Consider the following 25,720-nt stretch of genomic DNA (forward strand, 5'->3'; position numbering starts at 1 on the left):
GATCCATCATATAATACTTTCTTTTGAACTCATTATATCATTCAGGGAGTGACTGTAGAACCCAACCTATAGCCAACTCATCAGGGAATGACACACCCAACATAATCAACCTATCGATGTGTGATTTCATTCCTAGAACGTGGGCACACACGGGTTTACCATCTTCATGTTTCATTTCCAATAGGGCTTTAGTGACATTGAACCTTTCAATTCTTCGATCTTGTGGGTTAGGGAGAATAATTGTAGGAGGAGGAGGAAGTGAAGCATGATCTCTTGTTCCTCGATCGAATCGTGGAATATCATCTTCGTGTGGAATGCTTGTTCCACGGGATTTAGGAAGACCATAGTTGTCGAACTTTGACATCTAAAAAACGGGAGAAAAATAAATTCAAGTTAGTTGATTGATTGAGTCCTTAATAAATCACCCAAATGAGATATTAAGGCTAGGACCCAACACAATACGCTACAACCTAGAAAAGGGATGCCGTAATCTAGTTGCAAAATATTTGAAGGTAAGTGAATGACGATTCACTAATTTCCACCATTAAAAACGAAAAAGAAATTTAAGTTTTAAATCTATGAAAACTCCTAGATCTTTTGAGATTCATTGAACATTTCAATGGCATGTTTAAATCTCGATATGCCCCTCTAGTTTGTGACTGGGATGTCGAGGATCACAAAGCGGGTGTGAATAACCATGCAAACTTACATGGTTCCCTCACATGTTACAGTCACCTATTCGATGTGCCGGTAAACCACACACGCTCCACCGAACTATGACAAACATTGAGTCACCCTTTGCTACCTTTGCTTAGAACCATTTAGTGTGCCGGTAAACCACACACGCTCCACTAACGTCTTCGCAAGGGCACAAAGTGTAATTTCATGGAATTGCATCAATTCACTTTTGCCTAAGTAACTAAGATTGGGAATTTGTAAAACATTTAGCTACTTTTGTACTTCATTATACTTATAATGGAAGGTTTGTGTATTATCCTACCCGTCCGGCTAACGACCCTCCACTAGTCAAGAGTGCGGTGGGTAAGAGTGGATGCCCATTCAATCACCATTTTATAGGCAATTTCCTTAAACACTCCTTATAGACTAGCTTCGTGAATGAGGCCTACTAACGGTAAGACTGACTTTTATAATGTTAGACTTTTAATGTTATATATAGTATAGGGTGTATTTTACACTTTTAAAATACTAGGTGGTCAAATTTAACGATTATACTTTTAATTCAATTAATTTGTAAACCAAAAATTTTATGGATTTATTAAACCTCTTTTAATTATACACCTTAATTAATTAATAAAACCATAAGGGTGTGATATGAACTTTTCAAAACAATACTAGGGTTTTAGAATTTAACATTCCTAAATTAAACTTTTAAACAACTTTTAAATTCCAAAACTTGAGGGCAAGTTTTGAAACATTTCAAAACATTAGGGTTTAAAATTTAAATATACATCAAAATTAAACTTTTAATCAAAATTTAAATTCCAAAACTTGAGGGCAAGTTTTGAAACCTTTTCAAAACATTAGGGTTTCAACTATTTAAATTTCAAAACAAAACTTTTAAGTCAAATTTAAACTATAAAACCTTTAGGGGAAAAATTGAAACTTTTCATACAAGATAATTCAAATCTAAATTACAAATAATCAAATATTATCTAATAAAACAAATTACAAATCATTCTCTCTGTCTATGTGCTGTTTCCCGAATTCAGATTTATGACGACTGACAACAGACTACAATTTGAACACATCAAATTAGTCCCGGCTTGGCCAAGCACTTAGGTGCCATCACTAAATCATCGAGGGGACCACATATATCGCTTTTATCCTACTTTGGATAAAAGGAATGGATAAACTTTGACTCAATGCTCGCTTGCACTCACTCACCAAATCACACACAACAATATGTTTTATAACACCAAGTTACTGGTGCGTTTACATATTATCAATGTGCAACCGATTCGCAAGATACAACTCACACATCTTGGTTTCAAGAATATAAGATGTTATCGTGTCACTAATCACTTATGATAACAATCCATGAAGTGATCCAAGTGAGCGTGGGTTTAATCCAATGCTCAAATCATATTCATAAGCACTCATGAACGTTATAGCAAACATTTGCTTATGTCTAATTCTCTTTAGATAATCCACACACCAATTCATGACAGTCTTCATTCATATCTACTTCCAACATATGAACGATTGTGGCCCGTTTGAATAATTTGACTGTTCTCAACCAATTAAATTATTCAGGAAGTCAAAACATGCAAAGTGAAACACAAGAATAATACTAATCCCATATGGCCTCAAACCTTTGAGTATAAATAAAACACCTTTTATTTATCACCATATCGATTACTCATTATTTGTTGTTTCGGGTAATCAACTTCTTATTTGAATTACAACACTTTTCCCATGCTCTTAGCATGCACACAATGTTTACCTACGGTTCTTACTTTGTGAAATAGATCACATTTCCAATCATACTCATTTCACAACTCCTATTCCATTTTCATAAGTGAAAGAATATCAAATTCTTGCCACTTATGGAATATGTTAGATTCTAACATTTTATGCAATGATCCTTTTGTAATGTCACCGCACTAAAGTCACAATGACTATTGCTAATGAAATTACAAAGTCCTCTATCGGAGATTGTTACAAGACAATTCCATAGATGTGATGTCTCTCACTCAAAGTACATTCCTTTGAACATCATTTTGCATAAAATTTCTAATATGGACATTGATTCTCAATATCCAATTCCCAATATGGAAACCTTTCCATACTTACCATCTGACAACTCATTCTCAATAGAATCTTATCTATTCATAATAATGTCGATATGGTCCATCCAATATCATGCTTCCAACTACTCACAAGCGACCAATCCTCGGCGAACTTTGGATTGTCCTTTGATAGTTGTCTAATTATCTTAGTCAAAACCGATTCTTGTCCTTTTCCCTCTAAATGCACTAGACATTTGGAAAATTTTAGAATGGTCAAATATTATAGCATTTGCCATCGATCCTATACCCGAAGCGTATGCGACACGATGGATAATGTATTACATAAAGATTCGATACTTTATCAATCTTCTGCCATAATATTTTATGTGCTACCTTCTCTCAATTCGAAATATGAAGAGGAATGCCGTAATCATAATCGAATTTTTAAGAACGCACTATGTTTCATTGACTTAATTTATTAACATTCCATAACCTAAAGCCTTTAGATTTGAAATGAAGCATAATATTCTCTCCCTTAATTATAGCAAAACAACTTTACAACCATTGCGACTTTGCAAAGTATAACTCTTGTTTTCTATAATTAATATTGCTAACTTGCAATACTTGCCTTAAGAATCATGCAATCATAACATTTATGCTCCCACTATCACGATGATTATTATAAACATAACACTTATGCTCCTACTAGCTTTGACATGTATTCAGAAACAACTTAACTTTCAGAAAAACAATGCCTATTGAATTTCTTTAAGTTCATATTTCTAATACCCAATGCTTTGATAATCTTTTATCAATGCTTCTTAAACTTATACACCTTTGCCTTAGATAGGTCATATGTTTGTCTTAAACAATTCAGGGTAATTGCCAAATCTCATAATTCGAATCATGGAAAGGGATACCGTAACCATAATCGAATTCGAGAATACAATTTCACAATCACTATCTTCTTAAAATCTTCCTTAGTGAAAGCATTTCCTCACAGTCATTTTAATGAAGGAGGAAATCTTATGACACTTCGATTTTAATGGTGTATGTGTTCCTATCCATGTGAATTTGTTAAAACCAAAGTTTATGACAAATTCAAACTCATATGGACCGAGCCTTCTCAATCTTGATTTCTTGCCTTATGGTAACACGGCTGCCCACCATGTCTTCCAAGTAGTTAAGCAGCTCACCCTTTCCTATCAATGTACTTTCAATTGATCAAGGTCCTTGCCTTTTATGCATTCAAATGAGAACTCATAGAACTCATATACATAATTAACTTGATTGGAACGGCACAGAAACAAGATAGTGTCAACACGATAGGTTGTAAACCTCAAGTCGTGTGCTAGTGATGATCGATAAGGTTTATTCTTGATTTGTTCTTGAAACCTTTCAAGACCATTAATACTCCCATTGACTCCTTGACATATAAGATTCTCTTGTCAATAAACATTTCTTGACAAACAAATATTCAAGAGTTAGTGTAGCCTTTATCAGGACAAAACATTTCATAAAATTGGTCCTAGTTGGTCTTTGTCTTGTCCAAGACATCACAACTTACCAATTTCAAATGTGTGAGAATAAGAAAACCTTTTTCCAAATTCTACATTTGATGAATGTTATAAACTTTCTTTATACTTGTCACTCAATATTACAATCTTAACTCTAAGACTTGTTTTGGAATGAAGTATGATTGACTTCTTGATTTAACCATTTCTTCAATTATTGATTCCTCTTCTCAGATATACAATTGTACTAAGACTTACTTAGAGGATCAATTGAGATATGGTTCTTAATCATTAAGTCATATCATAAAGCATAAAAGGCACTCTCCCTTCTTCTTAGAATAGAGAAACTTTTATCTTTCTGCCTACTTGATTCTTCTTATTCGTTTTGCTATTGATTTAAACTCTTTGAATCAGTTCAGAATTACACTTAATCTTATAAGTATAATCATATTTACTAAACCTTTAGTAAACCATGACGAATGTCTTTGTTACTCTTATGGTGGACTTGATCAACACACAACTTTGTGTACTCGATTTCCTAGTCCTTCACTTGACACTTTGTCAACGAATTAGCCTAATTTCCAAATATGAAATTTCTCATTCATCGTGCAACCAAGTTGCATGATTCCAAGTTTCTATCCAATTGAAACTTGGGCGATGTGAAACTCTCCCTATTTGGTAAATTTTTAACATTTCCACTATTAACATAATTAAGAATCTTATCCATTCGTTGTAGAAATATGCAAACATCAATTTTTCATAACGATTTCATTGTAAGGAAATAAATAAATAAATAAATGAGTCAAAACAAAATTTATTTTATTCATAAAAGTAGCGGAAAACATTTGTCATTACAATTCAAAATCAACTGAAAAACTATGTAATCAAATATTCCTAACAACTCTATCATAACTTTCTAAGCTCAAAATCTAATCTTCAAATCCATGCGATCGAGATCCATATTTTTGTGATTAGATTCATCTTGCTCTTTCATCAAGCTTCCTCTCTTTTCACTGATCCTGCAAAACATTCAAATGCAATCTTATCACATCATGTATTAAGAATCAACAAATTGGAACTTACACTACAAGAAAAATAGCCTTTTACGTCGCGCAAACCACAACACCCGTTGATTTATGTTACGCCAAGGAGAGTGACGTTCAAAAAGTGTCATCTCTTCAAAAAATTTAAGGATTTAGGTCACGCATTATTGTGTGCCCTTAAAATAACGTCATACGAAAAAAAATTAAAAACACGGAGGGCGCTGTATCTTAAATGGGCGTCGTCTATGAGTGTCACATTATAATTTTAATGAAAAGCGCGTTTAGTAGATAGGGGGAAAATGAAAACCCTAAAATTTTGAACACCCGCCTTCTTTTTTATCCTCCACTTTTGCTTCCTTCTTGCCCTAATTAAGATCCTTTCTTCCCCCTCCATAGATTCGACTGCCGCCTTGCCTAGTTATCGACACTCCTTCCTTCGTTCCTCACTTGCCTTCTTCGCCTGACAATATCTCAAGAAGTACAACTCCGAAAGCGTACAAGTCGGACTTATGTGTCGGAACTCCGGTAGACTAAAATTCAGGCGACGTGTAGCCTCATGTGCCCTAGAATTTCACGAATCTTGAATTTGGCTTACTTGAATCTCGTTCCAAGCTTAAACTTAAACCCTTTTAGCATAGCTACTCTCTTTTACGAGCCTTCAACAAGAACCAGGATTTCATTTGAGTCAGCAATAAAGCGCTTAGGTGGCGAAGTTTTAACAACAGAAAATGCACGCGAATTCTCTTCTGCTGCAAAGGGAGAAACACTTGAAGGTGGTGCCTTCTTTCATCTTCTTTCTCTCATTCTGAGTTTATTTATTTATTTATTTATTTATTTATTTATTTAGATTCAGATTCTATTAGAACTGTGGAAGGGTATTCGGATATAATTGTAATGAGGCATTTTGAAAGTGGTGCTGCCAGAAGAGTAGCGATGACAGCTAACATTCCTGTTATCAATGTTAGGGATGGTCCAGGTCAGCATCCTTCTCAGGCTCTTCTTGATGTGTACACGATTGAAAGAGAGATAGGAAAGCTGGATGGAATCAAAGTCGCACTTGTTGGGGATCTTGCAAATGGGCGAACAGTTCGCTCTCTTGCATATCTTTTAGCCAAATACAATGATGTCAAGATCTACTTTGTCTCTCCGGAAGTTGTAAAGATGAAGGTATGCAGTTATTATATATTATATTATATGTATCTGAAAAGAAGGTGTGAATGTCTTGATGGATTAATTTAGGTGGACATCAAAGAGTACTTAACATTAAAGGGAGTTGAATGGGAAGAAAGTGTTGATTTGAAGGAAGTGGCATCGAAATGTGATGTGGTGTATCAGACTCGCATCCAGAAGGAACATTTTGGAGAGAGAAGCGATATTTATGAGGAAGCTCGTGGGAAATACATTATTGATAGAGATGTATTGGGTGTCATGCAGAAACATGCCATTGTCATGCATCCTCTCCTTAGGCTTGATGATGTACAAATTCTTGTCTTGTTTTTGTTTTTAGTTTTATATATAATATAATATAATTAAGTAGAGTTTTGTTTGTGAATTGTAGATAACAGTGGATGTAGATGGGGACCCAAGGGCTGCTTATTGTAGACAAGCTAAAAATGGACTCTACATTAGAATGGCTTTGCTCAAGCTCTTACTTGTCGGTTGGTGAATGGTGATTGATTGATATGCAATGGTCAATGGTCAATGGTCAATGATCTTGGTTTGAAAGGGAGAGTCCTTTTGCTGAATAACTACACTTTCTGTCTGGTCTCGTCAAAACTGCAACAAACTCCATTTCCATGTGTTAGATTAGATATATCACCTAAAGTCTAAAGATTGCAACTTATTAGATAATAATTTATGCTTATGGATTTTTGGGAATTCTTCTTGCTCTCCTGTTTAATGGTGATTTATTGTGGACATTGTTTAATGGACATTGATATTAAATCAAACTTATTTTCATTTTTCAGTTAAATGTTGGGTTCTTGAGCACCTATGCTTCTTTGAGCACAAATCTAAGGGTATTTTTTGTTATGTTAAACTTAAACCCTTTTATCAAAGTACTGTTTGGATGTGAATTGTAGTTTGGGTTGTTTGATGATACTTGAGTGTTTGTTGACTGCAGATTCTGATTCTAGCAGTGCTTCTGAAAAGGAGGTAAAAGATGTTAAAGCTTCTACTTAGTTTACTAGGGCAAAGGTATATCTAAAGTTATCCTTTGTAGTATATGATATGAATTATCTGGAAATTGCAAGATATGTTTTTTTTTGTCTTGGGTGGAATCTTTATGGCTGGTTTTATATATATATATATATATATATATATATATATATATATATATATATATATTTAATCTTAGAAAAAGAGACCTACAGAAGCCAAGGCAGCTGAAGATGCTCGGAGGCGAGTAGAGGCGGAAGCTGCTGCAGAAGCAAAACGGAAAAGAGACCTGGAAAGGGAAGCAGCCAGACAAGCATTATTGAAGGTATTCTGTATTTCTATTTTGCAACATATATTTTATTATAATATATATATTATTGTACTTTTCTCCGATTGAAAAGACGGTTGAGATCGATGAGGCGTCTTGGTTTCTGAAAGACTTGGAAATGCTAAGCCAGACCAGATCCTACCGAGCTGCTTAGATGAGATAAGCCCTGGACCTGACAAATAAAATTTTAACTTAAATCTTAAATCTTATTTTTATCAATAGTTTGAAGTTGAACTTTGTGATAACTGTGTAGTGAGTGTTAATGTGTTATCTGGTTATTGCTATTACCGATTCAATCAGCTCCAGTAATCTGTTATGTGATTGTATCACTGTTAAAGAAGCTAAATAAGAGCTACATTGAAGCCTCTTTGCTAGTTATATGCTTTTCCATTAGCTATCTCTATTGTTCAAATAGCTTTGAAAGAGATCCCTCAACTCTGTTTTATAATTGCAACTGGGAGTGTTTCTTGTAGGGACCTTTTGATTTATCCAAGGACAACATAAAGATTAAGGAGCATAAATCACATGGGATATTGTTTTCTGGAGTAACAGAAGTAAGTTTCAATATCTTTCATATGGAATCTTCTAATTTGTTTCATTTCCCTATCAGCTTGAAAGATAATTAAGCTTGTACAGATCCCAATACTAGATGGTGAAGAAGCATTAAAAGTCCTATGTGTAAGATCAGAAATTTACCTTAATTTTTCCTAATTCAAAACTTCTATTTAAGAAAACTAAATATTCAATTATCTTTTACTTCTTAACCTTGGTAATGCAGAGTGGGATAACTAACAGAGCTGTTGGAGAGACTCGTATTCCTCTCTCTCTCTCTCTCTCGGTCCATTTTTTTTCTAACATCTATATCCAGGGACCAAAAAATATTCATTTTATTTGGAACACAGGACCAAAAATGTTATAAGATTTTGAAATAAGGACCAAAGTTGTTAGAAAAAACTTTTTGGGACCAAAAGTTGTATAAAACCAGCCATCCACAAATAGTAGAAAGAAAAACAAAACAAAAAAGTAGAGGTGAAGAAAGAAGAATAAATACCATATGCAACAGGTAATCAGTAACATCCATTCGAATTTCTCAATCATCCGTCTCCTGTTGTATATTTTCATCTTCCTCCATTCTCCAAATATTAGACATTAAAGGACTTCCTTCGTCTTCAATCAGATGTTGAACAAAGGTAATTACCTAAGCTATCATGCATTCTCTCATATTCATCAGTCATCATGTTTTCTTGAAAAGGCATAGATAGAAGAAAGCTATCACAATCCTAGAAAAAAAAAATAGATAGAGGAAGATGTAGGAACTGAACTCATATTCATCAGTCATCATGTTTTCTCTCATATTCATTAATATGTAATCTGTAGGTGTTCAACTAATATAATCTGATCACAATATAATCTAAAAAAGTTCTCTTTTTTTCATTTTTCTGTAGGTGTTCAACTAATAGTTCAAGTTGGGCTGAAAAAACCCTAGTTATGGACTCATTACCAGATTCTATATTAAATGACTTGAGAAAAGTTGAGGAGATATTCACAAAAATAGATGAGAATCAAACTTAAAGTGGTTACAGTTTATAACATGTTTTAAACAGCTCTGATAACATAAACATGAGAAGTGAAATGATGAAATTTGTTAGAAATGTTAGTTTACAATGTTTAAATGTATTTCCACATGACCATATTTTAAAAGAAGCTGCACTTGTTGCTGAAGAGATTTCAAACACAAAAATGAACTCCTCTAGTGTTGCTATTACTCCATGTAGGACATTGGCAAAAAGCCTCTTGAAAAGCAATCGTCAGGTATGTTTATTTTGTTTATATTTAATTATTTATTCGATATAAAAATATGTTTTATATAACTGAATAGTAAATAACTAAATACATACAGGATGTACATTTATGTGGTGTTTATGCAAGAAGAGAAGCTGCATTTGGGAATATAGAATATGCAAGAAAAGTATTTGACATGGCATTATTATCCATTGAAGGGCTTCCATGGGTAAGAAATAAAAATCAAGATTATCTTTACTTTACAAATTACAAAAACTTGAGATATTTATATATATATATATATATATATATATATATATATATATATATATATATATATATATATATATTATCATTTAATTTTATTTTATACGACTCACAGGATCCCAAATCAAACGCCTCACTTTTATTCTTTTGGTATGCTGAACTTGAACTTGAACTTTCAAACAACAATTCTTCTAGAAGCTCAGAATCATCATTATCACGAACATTACACATTCTTTGTTGCTTGGGATGTGGGGTAAAATTTAGTCAATTCAAAAGTCAACCATCAAGTTTACAGCTGTTAAGGGCACGTCAGAGATTTAAAGAACAAATAAGGGTAATTCAGGAAGCATGGATACATGGGAGTATTAATGAAAATTCTGTTGCTTCTATTTGTCGTGCTTCTTTATTTGAAGAGTTGACTTCTGGATTGGAATCTGGAATAGAAATTTTAAATCAATCTCTTTCCATGGTGCTTCCAGGTGATTTCATGATCATTTTAAATCAGTCATTTTTTATCATATTTAATTTTGTTAGATTGTAGAATCTGTTTAGTTATTGTGGATAACATAATCTTTATAAATACAGAAAGGAGAAGACAAATTCATCAACTTGAATTACTATTCAACTATTATATACAAATGCTATGGAAGCATCATTCAGAAGTAGAGCTTGCAAATATTTGGAAAATTTTGGTGCAAGAATTACAGATATACCCCTTCAGTCCCAAACTCTATAATACAATTATTCAAATTGGACATCTTCATACTTCCCCTAGTAAGCTTCGATGGATCATTGATGATTACTTACACAAGTAAGATCAAAATTTTAATCTGTCCTCATAGGGGTAATTGTGTCATTAGTATGAATCTTTGAAACTGAATCATGTTGTTGTGGTGTTTTACAGTAGGGATGAAAGTGGGTCCAAACCCGGACCGGATGGACCCGGACCCGGAAAACCCGGAACCGGTTAACGGGATTTTATAGAACCGTAAACCGGACCGGTATATAGGAACCGGTTCCGGTTCGGTTCCGGGTATGGTTCCGAGTAAAGTGGGTCTAGAACCGGAAAACCCGGAAACATCAAAGTGGGTAGGTTGGAACCGGATAAAGTGGGTTTAGACCCGGAAAACCCGAAAAAACCGGAATTTTTTTGTAATTACTTACTACTTAGTGGGTTGAACTTTGAAAATTTTCATATTGATATCCCGACTTTGGGGGGCTGTAACTTATTGAATACGAAACCACAATTAACAAAATTAGAGTCTAAAATCATGTACAAACTCTAAAATACACTCTGGAAAAACCCGCATGTCAATCCGAATTTAAACGAATGAGATATACTTGTGTTAATATTTTCACATAATATAAAGTACAAAAACAAATAGCTGAAAAGTTGAAAATTTTCAGTTTTGATATCCTGACTTCGGAGGACTGTAAATCATTGAATGTTAAACCAAAAATGACAAAATTATAGTCTAAACTCATGTACAAACTGTAAAATAGAAGTTGGAAAAAACCACATGTCAATCTGACTTCAAACGAATTAGATATGCATGTTTTAAAACTTTCACCGAATACAAAAAAACTAAAAAACTAAAAACTTTCAGCTTTGGTATCTCAACTTTTGAGGACTGTAAGTCAATGAATATAAAACTAAAAATGACAAATTTATAGTCTAGAATCATGTACAAACTCTAAACTACATGTTGGAAAAAACCGTATGTCAATTGGAGTTGAAACAAATAAGATATGCATCTTGTAAACGTTTCACAAAAAGTGGTTCCGGCCCTAAAAGTGGTTCCGGTTCCAAAAACCGGTTCCAGATTTTAGACCCGGTTTACCCGGACCCAATGGACCCAAACCCGGATTACCCGGAACCCGGATAAAGCCAATTTTTAAACCCGGAACCGGACCCGGTTCTATATATTCCGGTTCTAACGGGTCCGGGTCCGGTTCGGTTCCGGTTCCGGTCCGGTTTTCCGGTTCTAAATCTCATCCCTATTTTACAGGAAACCATCCATGAGTGTTTGTCTGTTTGCATTATCATATGAGATTAGAAAAGGAAGCTCTCATCATAGAGTACATAGAATCTTTGAAAGGGAATTGGGTGACAACATGTTGAAAAGTTGTGTACTTTTATGGCGATTATATTTGTTGTATGAAATCCATGTCACACATGACATGTCAGCAGCTAGAAGAATTTACTTTCATGCCATTCACTCATGTCCATGGTAATATAACATCTTCATCTCTTACAATTTCAAATTTCAAATTTCAAAATTCAAAATATTTGGTTATCGGATTTGTTGGAAGTTATGCGTGAGAAAGAGATGAATGTGAGGACTGATGTATATGAAATCCTTTTGCAAGATGAGATGGATGTGTCCAAATAACTTTAGGCAAAAAAGGGATTGTATTGTATACTATAGAATATTCATCAAACTTTGCATGGATTTGACTTTTTTTGATGTAGGAACTGAACTCGGAGTCGGTTATACCTGGAGGTTTCCTCGAATGGAAAGAGACCATGGATTCTTGGGGTTCCAAAATGATATCTGCTATAGAGGTGAAGTGATTTTGCATCATAATTTCTAATATTACATGATATAATTCAAAATTCAATTTCCTCAAGCTGTTGCTGAAATGGCAGCAATTGGTTCCACTGAGGTCACTTTTTATCTTGGACATGTGACACATAAGTAAATGGTTAAGGTCATAGAAAAGTAATATTTGTTAATTTTCACTTATCCTAACCAAACTTTATTATACTCTGTTTTTGATTTTATGTCGTAAAAGGCTGTTTTTCTAGTAGTGTTAATGGAATTAGATAGTGGATTTTACCTGAAGCACAGCCATACTTTTTGACTCTCCCATCTTCTGGACTCTTCAGGCTCTTAGGGCAGACTTGTATCCAACGCCCTTTCTCTTGGAAGCAAACGCAGGTCGGTTCTCCTAGAACGTCCTTGGAAGCATGGTTGGTTGACTTTCCCAACAAATATGCTCCATTGCTTTGCCAAATCATTTCTGATTCAGCAACAATGAGCATGTAAGTTAGGTCAATGAGGTTTGCGTCATGATCCATCATATAATACTTTCTTTTGAACTCATTATATCATTCAGGGAGTGACTGTAGAACCCAACCTATAGCCAACTCATCAGGGAATGACACACCCAACATAATCAACCTATCGATGTGTGATTTCATTCCTAGAACGTGGGCACACACGGGTTTACCATCTTCATGTTTCATTTCCAATAGGGCTTTAGTGACATTGAACCTTTCAATTCTTCGATCTTGTGGGTTAGGGAGAATAATTGTAGGAGGAGGAGGAAGTGAAGCATGATCTCTTGTTCCTCGATCGAATCGTGGAATATCATCTTCGTGTGGAATGCTTGTTCCACGGGATTTAGGAAGACCATAGTTGTCGAACTTTGACATCTAAAAAACGGGAGAAAAATAAATTCAAGTTAGTTGATTGATTGAGTCCTTAATAAATCACCCAAATGAGATATTAAGGCTAGGACCCAACACAATACGCTACAACCTAGAAAAGGGATGCCGTAATCTAGTTGCAAAATATTTGAAGGTAAGTGAATGACGATTCACTAATTTCCACCATTAAAAACGAAAAAGAAATTTAAGTTTTAAATCTATGAAAACTCCTAGATCTTTTGAGATTCATTGAACATTTCAATGGCATGTTTAAATCTCGATATGCCCCTCTAGTTTGTGACTGGGATGTCGAGGATCACAAAGCGGGTGTGAATAACCATGCAAACTTACATGGTTCCCTCACATGTTACAGTCACCTATTCGATGTGCCGGTAAACCACACACGCTCCACCGAACTATGACAAACATTGAGTCACCCTTTGCTACCTTTGCTTAGAACCATTTAGTGTGCCGGTAAACCACACACGCTCCACTAACGTCTTCGCAAGGGCACAAAGTGTAATTTCATGGAATTGCATCAATTCACTTTTGCCTAAGTAACTAAGATTGGGAATTTGTAAAACATTTAGCTACTTTTGTACTTCATTATACTTATAATGGAAGGTTTGTGTATTATCCTACCCGTCCGGCTAACGACCCTCCACTAGTCAAGAGTGCGGTGGGTAAGAGTGGATGCCCATTCAATCACCATTTTATAGGCAATTTCCTTAAACACTCCTTATAGACTAGCTTCGTGAATGAGGCCTACTAACGGTAAGACTGACTTTTATAATGTTAGACTTTTAATGTTATATATAGTATAGGGTGTATTTTACACTTTTAAAATACTAGGTGGTCAAATTTAACGATTATACTTTTAATTCAATTAATTTGTAAACCAAAAATTTTATGGATTTATTAAACCTCTTTTAATTATACACCTTAATTAATTAATAAAACCATAAGGGTGTGATATGAACTTTTCAAAACAATACTAGGGTTTTAGAATTTAACATTCCTAAATTAAACTTTTAAACAACTTTTAAATTCCAAAACTTGAGGGCAAGTTTTGAAACATTTCAAAACATTAGGGTTTAAAATTTAAATATACATCAAAATTAAACTTTTAATCAAAATTTAAATTCCAAAACTTGAGGGCAAGTTTTGAAACCTTTTCAAAACATTAGGGTTTCAACTATTTAAATTTCAAAACAAAACTTTTAAGTCAAATTTAAACTATAAAACCTTTAGGGGAAAAATTGAAACTTTTCATACAAGATAATTCAAATCTAAATTACAAATAATCAAATATTATCTAATAAAACAAATTACAAATCATTCTCTCTGTCTATGTGCTGTTTCCCGAATTCAGATTTATGACGACTGACAACAGACTACAATTTGAACACATCAAATTAGTCCCGGCTTGGCCAAGCACTTAGGTGCCATCACTAAATCATCGAGGGGCCCACATATATCGCTTTTATCCTACTTTGGATAAAAGGAATGGATAAACTTTGACTCAATGCTCGCTTGCACTCACTCACCAAATCACACACAACAATATGTTTTATAACACCAAGTTACTGGTGCGTTTACATATTATCAATGTGCAACCGATTCGCAAGATACAACTCACACATCTTGGTTTCAAGAATATAAGATGTTATCGTGTCACTAATCACTTATGATAACAATCCATGAAGTGATCCAAGTGAGCGTGGGTTTAATCCAATGCTCAAATCATATTCATAAGCACTCATGAACGTTGTAGCAAACATTTGCTTATGTCTAATTCTCTTTAGATAATCCACACACCAATTCATGACAGTCTTCATTCATATCTACTTCCAACATATGAACGATTGTGGCCCGTTTGAATAATTTGACTGTTCTCAACCAATTAAATTATTCAGGAAGTCAAAACATGCAAAGTGAAACACAAGAATAATACTAATCCCATATGGCCTCAAACCTTTGAGTATAAATAAAACACCTTTTATTTATCACCATATCGATTACTCATTATTTGTTGTTTCGGGTAATCAACTTCTTATTTGAATTACAACACTTTTCCCATGCTCTTAGCATGCACACAATGTTTACCTACGGTTCTTACTTTGTGAAATAGATCACATTTCCAATCATACTCATTTCACAACTCCTATTCCATTTTCATAAGTGAAAGAATATCAAATTCTTGCCACTTATGGAATATGTTAGATTCTAACATTTTATGCAATGATCCTTTTGTAATGTCACCGCATTAAAGTCACAATGACTATTGCTAATGAAATTACAAAGTCCTCTATCGGAGATTGTTACAAGACAATTCCATAGATGTGATGTCTCTCACTCAAAGTACATTCCTTTGAACATCATTTTGCATAAAATTTCTAATATGGACATTGATTCTCAATATCCAATTCCCAATATGGAAACCTTTCCATACTTACCATCTGACAACTCATTCTCAATAGAATCTTATCTATTCATAATAATGTCGATATGGTCCATCCAATATCATGCTTCCAACTACTCACAAGCGACCAATCCTCGGCGAACTTTGGATTGTCCTTTGATAGTTGTCTAATTATCTTAGTCAAAACCGATTCTTGTCCTTTTCCCTCTAAATGCACTAGACATTTGGAAAATTTTAGAATGGTCAAATATTATAGCATTTGCCATCGATCCTATACCCGAAGCGTATGCGACACGATGGATAATGTATTACATAAAGATTCGATACTTTATCAATCTTCTGCCATAATATTTTATGTGCTACCTTCTCTCAATTCGAAATATGAAGAGGAATGCCGTAATCATAATCGAATTTTTAAGAACGCACTATGTTTCATTGACTTAATTTATTAACATTCCATAACCTAAAGCCTTTAGATTTGAAATGAAGCATAATATTCTCTCCCTTAATTATAGCAAAACAACTTTACAACCATTGCGACTTTGCAAAGTATAACTCTTGTTTTCTATAATTAATATTGCTAACTTGCAATACTTGCCTTAAGAATCATGCAATCATAACATTTATGCTCCCACTATCACGATGATTATTATAAACATAACACTTATGCTCCTACTAGCTTTGACATGTATTCAGAAACAACTTAACTTTCAGAAAAACAATGCCTATTGAATTTCTTTAAGTTCATATTTCTAATACCCAATGCTTTGATAATCTTTTATCAATGCTTCTTAAACTTATACACCTTTGCCTTAGATAGGTCATATGTTTGTCTTAAACAATTCAGGGTAATTGCCAAATCTCATAATTCGAATCATGGAAAGGGATACCGTAACCATAATCGAATTCGAGAATACAATTTCACAATCACTATCTTCTTAAAATCTTCCTTAGTGAAAGCATTTCCTCACAGTCATTTTAATGAAGGAGGAAATCTTATGACACTTCGATTTTAATGGTGTATGTGTTCCTATCCATGTGAATTTGTTAAAACCAAAGTTTATGACAAATTCAAACTCATATGGACCGAGCCTTCTCAATCTTGATTTCTTGCCTTATGGTAACACGGCTGCCCACCATGTCTTCCAAGTAGTTAAGCAGCTCACCCTTTCCTATCAATGTACTTTCAATTGATCAAGGTCCTTGCCTTTTATGCATTCAAATGAGAACTCATAGAACTCATATACATAATTAACTTGATTGGAACGGCACAGAAACAAGATAGTGTCAACACGATAGGTTGTAAACCTCAAGTCGTGTGCTAGTGATGATCGATAAGGTTTATTCTTGATTTGTTCTTGAAACCTTTCAAGACCATTAATACTCCCATTGACTCCTTGACATATAAGATTCTCTTGTCAATAAACATTTCTTGACAAACAAATATTCAAGAGTTAGTGTAGCCTTTATCAGGACAAAACATTTCATAAAATTGGTCCTAGTTGGTCTTTGTCTTGTCCAAGACATCACAACTTACCAATTTCAAATGTGTGAGAATAAGAAAACCTTTTTCCAAATTCTACATTTGATGAATGTTATAAACTTTCTTTATACTTGTCACTCAATATTACAATCTTAACTCTAAGACTTGTTTTGGAATGAAGTATGATTGACTTCTTGATTTAACCATTTCTTCAATTATTGATTCCTCTTCTCAGATATACAATTGTACTAAGACTTACTTAGAGGATCAATTGAGATATGGTTCTTAATCATTAAGTCATATCATAAAGCATAAAAGGCACTCTCCCTTCTTCTTAGAATAGAGAAACTTTTATCTTTCTGCCTACTTGATTCTTCTTATTCGTTTTGCTATTGATTTAAACTCTTTGAATCAGTTCAGAATTACACTTAATCTTATAAGTATAATCATATTTACTAAACCTTTAGTAAACCATGACGAATGTCTTTGTTACTCTTATGGTGGACTTGATCAACACACAACTTTGTGTACTCGATTTCCTAGTCCTTCACTTGACACTTTGTCAACGAATTAGCCTAATTTCCAAATATGAAATTTCTCATTCATCGTGCAACCAAGTTGCATGATTCCAAGTTTCTATCCAATTGAAACTTGGGCGATGTGAAACTCTCCCTATTTGGTAAATTTTTAACATTTCCACTATTAACATAATTAAGAATCTTATCCATTCGTTGTAGAAATATGCAAACATCAATTTTTCATAACGATTTCATTGTAAGGAAATAAATAAATAAATAAATGAGTCAAAACAAAATTTATTTTATTCATAAAAGTAGCGGAAAACATTTGTCATTACAATTCAAAATCAACTGAAAAACTATGTAATCAAATATTCCTAACAACTCTATCATAACTTTCTAAGCTCAAAATCTAATCTTCAAATCCATGCGATCGAGATCCATATTTTTGTGATTAGATTCATCTTGCTCTTTCATCAAGCTTCCTCTCTTTTCACTGATCCTGCAAAACATTCAAATGCAATCTTATCACATCATGTATTAAGAATCAACAAATTGGAACTTACACTACAAGAAAAATAGCCTTTTACGTCGCGCAAACCACAACACCCGTTGATTTATGTTACGCCAAGGAGAGTGACGTTCAAAAAGTGTCATCTCTTCAAAAAATTTAAGGATTTAGGTCACGCATTATTGTGTGCCCTTAAAATAACGTCATACGAAAAAAAATTAAAAACACGGAGGGCGCTGTATCTTAAATGGGCGTCGTCTATGAGTGTCACATTATAATTTTAATGAAAAGCGCGTTTAGTAGATAGGGGGAAAATGAAAACCCTAAAATTTTGAACACCCGCCTTCTTTTTTATCCTCCACTTTTGCTTCCTTCTTGCCCTAATTAAGATCCTTTCTTCCCCCTCCATAGATTCGACTGCCGCCTTGCCTAGTTATCGACACTCCTTCCTTCGTTCCTCACTTGCCTTCTTCGCCTGACAATATCTCAAGAAGTACAACTCCGAAAGCGTACAAGTCGGACTTATGTGTCGGAACTCCGGTAGACTAAAATTCAGGCGACGTGTAGCCTCATGTGCCCTAGAATTTCACGAATCTTGAATTTGGCTTACTTGAATCTCGTTCCAAGCTTAAACTTAAACCCTTTTAGCATAGCTACTCTCTTTTACGAGCCTTCAACAAGAACCAGGATTTCATTTGAGTCAGCAATAAAGCGCTTAGGTGGCGAAGTTTTAACAACAGAAAATGCACGCGAATTCTCTTCTGCTGCAAAGGGAGAAACACTTGAAGGTGGTGCCTTCTTTCATCTTCTTTCTCTCATTCTGAGTTTATTTATTTATTTATTTATTTATTTATTTATTTAGATTCAGATTCTATTAGAACTGTGGAAGGGTATTCAGATATAATTGTAATGAGGCATTTTGAAAGTGGTGCTGCCAGAAGAGTAGCGATGACAGCTAACATTCCTGTTATCAATGTTAGGGATGGTCCAGGTCAGCATCCTTCTCAGGCTCTTCTTGATGTGTACACGATTGAAAGAGAGATAGGAAAGCTGGATGGAATCAAAGTCGCACTTGTTGGGGATCTTGCAAATGGGCGAACAGTTCGCTCTCTTGCATATCTTTTAGCCAAATACAATGATGTCAAGATCTACTTTGTCTCTCCGGAAGTTGTAAAGATGAAGGTATGCAGTTATTATATATTATATTATATGTATCTGAAAAGAAGGTGTGAATGTCTTGATGGATTAATTTAGGTGGACATCAAAGAGTACTTAACATTAAAGGGAGTTGAATGGGAAGAAAGTGTTGATTTGAAGGAAGTGGCATCGAAATGTGATGTGGTGTATCAGACTCGCATCCAGAAGGAACATTTTGGAGAGAGAAGCGATATTTATGAGGAAGCTCGTGGGAAATACATTATTGATAGAGATGTATTGGGTGTCATGCAGAAACATGCCATTGTCATGCATCCTCTCCTTAGGCTTGATGATGTACAAATTCTTGTCTTGTTTTTGTTTTTAGTTTTATATATAATATAATATAATTAAGTAGAGTTTTGTTTGTGAATTGTAGATAACAGTGGATGTAGATGGGGACCCAAGGGCTGCTTATTGTAGACAAGCTAAAAATGGACTCTACATTAGAATGGCTTTGCTCAAGCTCTTACTTGTCGGTTGGTGAATGGTGATTGATTGATATGCAATGGTCAATGGTCAATGGTCAATGGTCTTGGTTTGAAAGGGAGAGTCCTTTTGCTGAATAACTACACTTTCTGTCTGGTCTCGTCAAAACTGCAACAAACTCCATTTCCATGTGTTAGATTAGATATATCACCTAAAGTCTAAAGATTGCAACTTATTAGATAATAATTTATGCTTATGGATTTTTGGGAATTCTTCTTGCTCTCCTGTTTAATGGTGATTTATTGTGGACATTGTTTAATGGACATTGATATTAAATCAAACTTATTTTCATTTTTCAGTTAAATGTTGGGTTCTTGAGCACCTATGCTTCTTTGAGCACAAATCTAAGGGTATTTTTTGTTATGTTAAACTTAAACCCTTTTATCAAAGTACTGTTTGGATGTGAATTGTAGTTTGGGTTGTTTGATGATACTTGAGTGTTTGTTGACTGCAGATTCTGATTCTAGCAGTGCTTCTGAAAAGGAGGTAAAAGATGTTAAAGCTTCTACTTAGTTTACTAGGGCAAAGGTATATCTAAAGTTATCCTTTGTAGTATATGATATGAATTATCTGGAAATTGCAAGATATGTTTTTTTTTTGTCTTGGGTGGAATCTTTATGGCTGGTTTTATATATATATATATATATATATATATATATATATATATATATATATTTAATCTTAGAAAAAGAGACCTACAGAAGCCAAGGCAGCTGAAGATGCTCGGAGGCGAGTAGAGGCGGAAGCTGCTGCAGAAGCAAAACGGAAAAGAGACCTGGAAAGGGAAGCAGCCAGACAAGCATTATTGAAGGTATTCTGTATTTCTATTTTGCAACATATATTTTATTATAATATATATATTATTGTACTTTTCTCCGATTGAAAAGACGGTTGAGATCGATGAGGCGTCTTGGTTTCTGAAAGACTTGGAAATGCTAAGCCAGACCAGATCCTACCGAGCTGCTTAGATGAGATAAGCCCTGGACCTGACAAATAAAATTTTAACTTAAATCTTAAATCTTATTTTTATCAATAGTTTGAAGTTGAACTTTGTGATAACTGTGTAGTGAGTGTTAATGTGTTATCTGGTTATTGCTATTACCGATTCAATCAGCTCCAGTAATCTGTTATGTGATTGTATCACTGTTAAAGAAGCTAAATAAGAGCTACATTGAAGCCTCTTTGCTAGTTATATGCTTTTCCATTAGCTATCTCTATTGTTCAAATAGCTTTGAAAGAGATCCCTCAACTCTGTTTTATAATTGCAACTGGGAGTGTTTCTTGTAGGGACCTTTTGATTTATCCAAGGACAACATAAAGATTAAGGAGCATAAATCACATGGGATATTGTTTTCTGGAGTAACAGAAGTAAGTTTCAATATCTTTCATATGGAATCTTCTAATTTGTTTCATTTCCCTATCAGCTTGAAAGATAATTAAGCTTGTACAGATCCCAATACTAGATGGTGAAGAAGCATTAAAAGTCCTATGTGTAAGATCAGAAATTTACCTTAATTTTTCCTAATTCAAAACTTCTATTTAAGAAAACTAAATATTCAATTATCTTTTACTTCTTAACCTTGGTAATGCAGAGTGGGATAACTAACAGAGCTGTTGGAGAGACTCGTATTCCTCTCTCTCTCTCTCTCGGTCCATTTTTTTTCTAACATCTATATCCAGGGACCAAAAAATATTCATTTTATTTGGAACACGGGACCAAAAATGTTATAAGATTTTGAAATAAGGACCAAAGTTGTTAGAAAAAACTTTTTGGGACCAAAAGTTGTATAAAACCAGCCATCCACAAATAGTAGAAAGAAAAACAAAACAAAAAAGTAGAGGTGAAGAAAGAAGAATAAATACCATATGCAACAGGTAATCAGTAACATCCATTCGAATTTCTCAATCATCCGTCTCCTGTTGTATATTTTCATCTTCCTCCATTCTCCAAATATTAGACATTAAAGGACTTCCTTCGTCTTCAATCAGATGTTGAACAAAGGTAATTACCTAAGCTATCATGCATTCTCTCATATTCATCAGTCATCATGTTTTCTTGAAAAGGCATAGATAGAAGAAAGCTATCACAATCCTAGAAAAAAAAATAGATAGAGGAAGATGTAGGAACTGAACTCATATTCATCAGTCATCATGTTTTCTCTCATATTCATTAATATGTAATCTGTAGGTGTTCAACTAATATAATCTGATCACAATATAATCTAAAAAAGTTCTCTTTTTTTCATTTTTCTGTAGGTGTTCAACTAATAGTTCAAGTTGGGCTGAAAAAACCCTAGTTATGGACTCATTACCAGATTCTATATTAAATGACTTGAGAAAAGTTGAGGAGATATTCACAAAAATAGATGAGAATCAAACTTAAAGTGGTTACAGTTTATAACATGTTTTAAACAGCTCTGATAACATAAACATGAGAAGTGAAATGATGAAATTTGTTAGAAATGTTAGTTTACAATGTTTAAATGTATTTCCACATGACCATATTTTAAAAGAAGCTGCACTTGTTGCTGAAGAGATTTCAAACACAAAAATGAACTCCTCTAGTGTTGCTATTACTCCATGTAGGACATTGGCAAAAAGCCTCTTGAAAAGCAATCGTCAGGTATGTTTATTTTGTTTATATTTAATTATTTATTCGATATAAAAATATGTTTTATATAACTGAATAGTAAATAACTAAATACATACAGGATGTACATTTATGTGGTGTTTATGCAAGAAGAGAAGCTGCATTTGGGAATATAGAATATGCAAGAAAAGTATTTGACATGGCATTATTATCCATTGAAGGGCTTCCATGGGTAAGAAATAAAAATCAAGATTATCTTTACTTTACAAATTACAAAAACTTGAGATATTTATATATATATATATATATATATATATATATATATATATATTATCATTTAATTTTATTTTATACGACTCACAGGATCCCAAATCAAACGCCTCACTTTTATTCTTTTGGTATGCTGAACTTGAACTTGAACTTTCAAACAACAATTCTTCTAGAAGCTCAGAATCATCATTATCACGAACATTACACATTCTTTGTTGCTTGGGATGTGGGGTAAAATTTAGTCAATTCAAAAGTCAACCATCAAGTTTACAGCTGTTAAGGGCACGTCAGGGATTTAAAGAACAAATAAGGGTAATTCAGGAAGCATGGATACATGGGAGTATTAATGAAAATTCTGTTGCTTCTATTTGTCGTGCTTCTTTATTTGAAGAGTTGACTTCTGGATTGGAATCTGGAATAGAAATTTTAAATCAATCTCTTTCCATGGTGCTTCCAGGTGATTTCATGATCATTTTAAATCAGTCATTTTTTATCATATTTAATTTTGTTAGATTGTAGAATCTGTTTAGTTATTGTGGATAACATAATCTTTATAAATACAGAAAGGAGAAGACAAATTCATCAACTTGAATTACTATTCAACTATTATATACAAATGCTATGGAAGCATCATTCAGAAGTAGAGCTTGCAAATATTTGGAAAATTTTGGTGCAAGAATTACAGATATACCCCTTCAGTCCCAAACTCTATAATACAATTATTCAAATTGGACATCTTCATACTTCCCCTAGTAAGCTTCGATGGATCATTGATGATTACTTACACAAGTAAGATCAAAATTTTAATCTGTCCTCATAGGGGTAATTGTGTCATTAGTATGAATCTTTGAAACTGAATCATGTTGTTGTGGTGTTTTACAGTAGGGATGAAAGTGGGTCCAAACCCGGACCGGATGGACCCGGACCCGGAAAACCCGGAACCGGTTAACGGGATTTTATAGAACCGTAAACCGGACCGGTATATAGGAACCGGTTCCGGTTCGGTTCCGGGTATGGTTCCGAGTAAAGTGGGTCTAGAACCGGAAAACCCGGAAACATCAAAGTGGGTAGGTTGGAACCGGATAAAGTGGGTTTAGACCCGGAAAACCCGAAAAAACCGGAATTTTTTGGTAATTACTTACTACTTAGTGGGTTGAACTTTGAAAATTTTCATATTGATATCCCGACTTTGGGGGGCTGTAACTTATTGAATACGAAACCACAATTAACAAAATTAGAGTCTAAAATCATGTACAAACTCTAAAATACACTCTGGAAAAACCCGCATGTCAATCCGAATTTAAACGAATGAGATATACTTGTGTTAATATTTTCACATAATATAAAGTACAAAAACAAATAGCTGAAAAGTTGAAAATTTTCAGTTTTGATATCCTGACTTCGGAGGACTGTAAATCATTGAATGTTAAACCAAAAATGACAAAATTATAGTCTAAACTCATGTACAAACTGTAAAATAGAAGTTGGAAAAAACCACATGTCAATCTGACTTCAAACGAATTAGATATGCATGTTTTAAAACTTTCACCGAATACAAAAAAACTAAAAAACTAAAAACTTTCAGCTTTGGTATCTCAACTTTTGAGGACTGTAAGTCAATGAATATAAAACTAAAAATGACAAATTTATAGTCTAGAATCATGTACAAACTCTAAACTACATGTTGGAAAAAACCGTATGTCAATTGGAGTTGAAACAAATAAGATATGCATCTTGTAAACGTTTCACAAAAAGTGGTTCCGGCCCTAAAAGTGGTTCCGGTTCCAAAAACCGGTTCCAGATTTTAGACCCGGTTTACCCGGACCCAATGGACCCAAACCCGGATTACCCGGAACCCGGATAAAGCCAATTTTTAAACCCGGAACCGGACCCGGTTCTATATATTCCGGTTCTAACGGGTCCGGGTCCGGTTCGGTTCCGGTTCCGGTCCGGTTTTCCGGTTCTAAATCTCATCCCTATTTTACAGGAAACCATCCATGAGTGTTTGTCTGTTTGCATTATCATATGAGATTAGAAAAGGAAGCTCTCATCATAGAGTACATAGAATCTTTGAAAGGGAATTGGGTGACAACATGTTGAAAAGCTGTGTACTTTTATGGCGATTATATTTGTTGTATGAAATCCATGTCACACATGACATGTCAGCAGCTAGAAGAATTTACTTTCATGCCATTCACTCATGTCCATGGTAATATAACATCTTCATCTCTTACAATTTCAAATTTCAAATTTCAAAGTTCAAAATATTTGGTTATCGGATTTGTTGGAAGTTATGCGTGAGAAAGAGATGAATGTGAGGACTGATGTATATGAAATCCTTTTGCAAGATGAGATGGATGTGTCCAAATAACTTTAGGCAAAAAAGGGATTGTATTGTATACTATAGAATATTCATCAAACTTTGCATGGATTTGACTTTTTTTGATGTAGGAACTGAACTCGGAGTCGGTTATACCTGGAGGTTTCCTCGAATGGAAAGAGACCATGGATTCTTGGGGTTCCAAAATGATATCTGCTATAGAGGTGAAGTGATTTTGCATCATAATTTCTAATATTACATGATATAATTCAAAATTCAATTTCCTCAAGCTGTTGCTGAAATGGCAGCAATTGGTTCCACTGAGGTCACTTTTTATCTTGGACATGTGACACATAAGTAAATGGTTAAGGTCATAGAAAAGTAATATTTGTTAATTTTCACTTATCCTAACCAAACTTTATTATACTCTGTTTTTGATTTTATGTCGTAAAAGGCTGTTTTTCTAGTAGTGTTAATGGAATTAGATAGTGGATTTTACCTGAAGCACAGCCATACTTTTTGACTCTCCCATCTTCTGGACTCTTCAGGCTCTTAGGGCAGACTTGTATCCAACGCCCTTTCTCTTGGAAGCAAACGCAGGTCGGTTCTCCTAGAACGTCCTTGGAAGCATGGTTGGTTGACTTTCCCA

At 34.1% G+C, this 25,720-nt stretch overlaps 2 pseudogenes; both read left to right on the forward strand.

Annotated features, from left to right (window-relative positions):
- The first annotated feature begins 5,863 nt into the window (after positions 1-5,863).
- Positions 5,864-12,416, forward strand: LOC128125896 (uncharacterized; annotated as a pseudogene).
- Positions 12,417-18,779: 6,363 nt separating this feature from the next.
- On the forward strand, positions 18,780-25,304 carry LOC128128854 (uncharacterized; annotated as a pseudogene).
- Positions 25,305-25,720: the final 416 nt, after the last annotated feature.

This window comes from Lactuca sativa, chromosome 9 (genome assembly GCF_002870075.4).
Source record: "Lactuca sativa cultivar Salinas chromosome 9, Lsat_Salinas_v11, whole genome shotgun sequence".
In the NCBI taxonomy this organism is placed as follows: domain Eukaryota; kingdom Viridiplantae; phylum Streptophyta; class Magnoliopsida; order Asterales; family Asteraceae; genus Lactuca; species Lactuca sativa.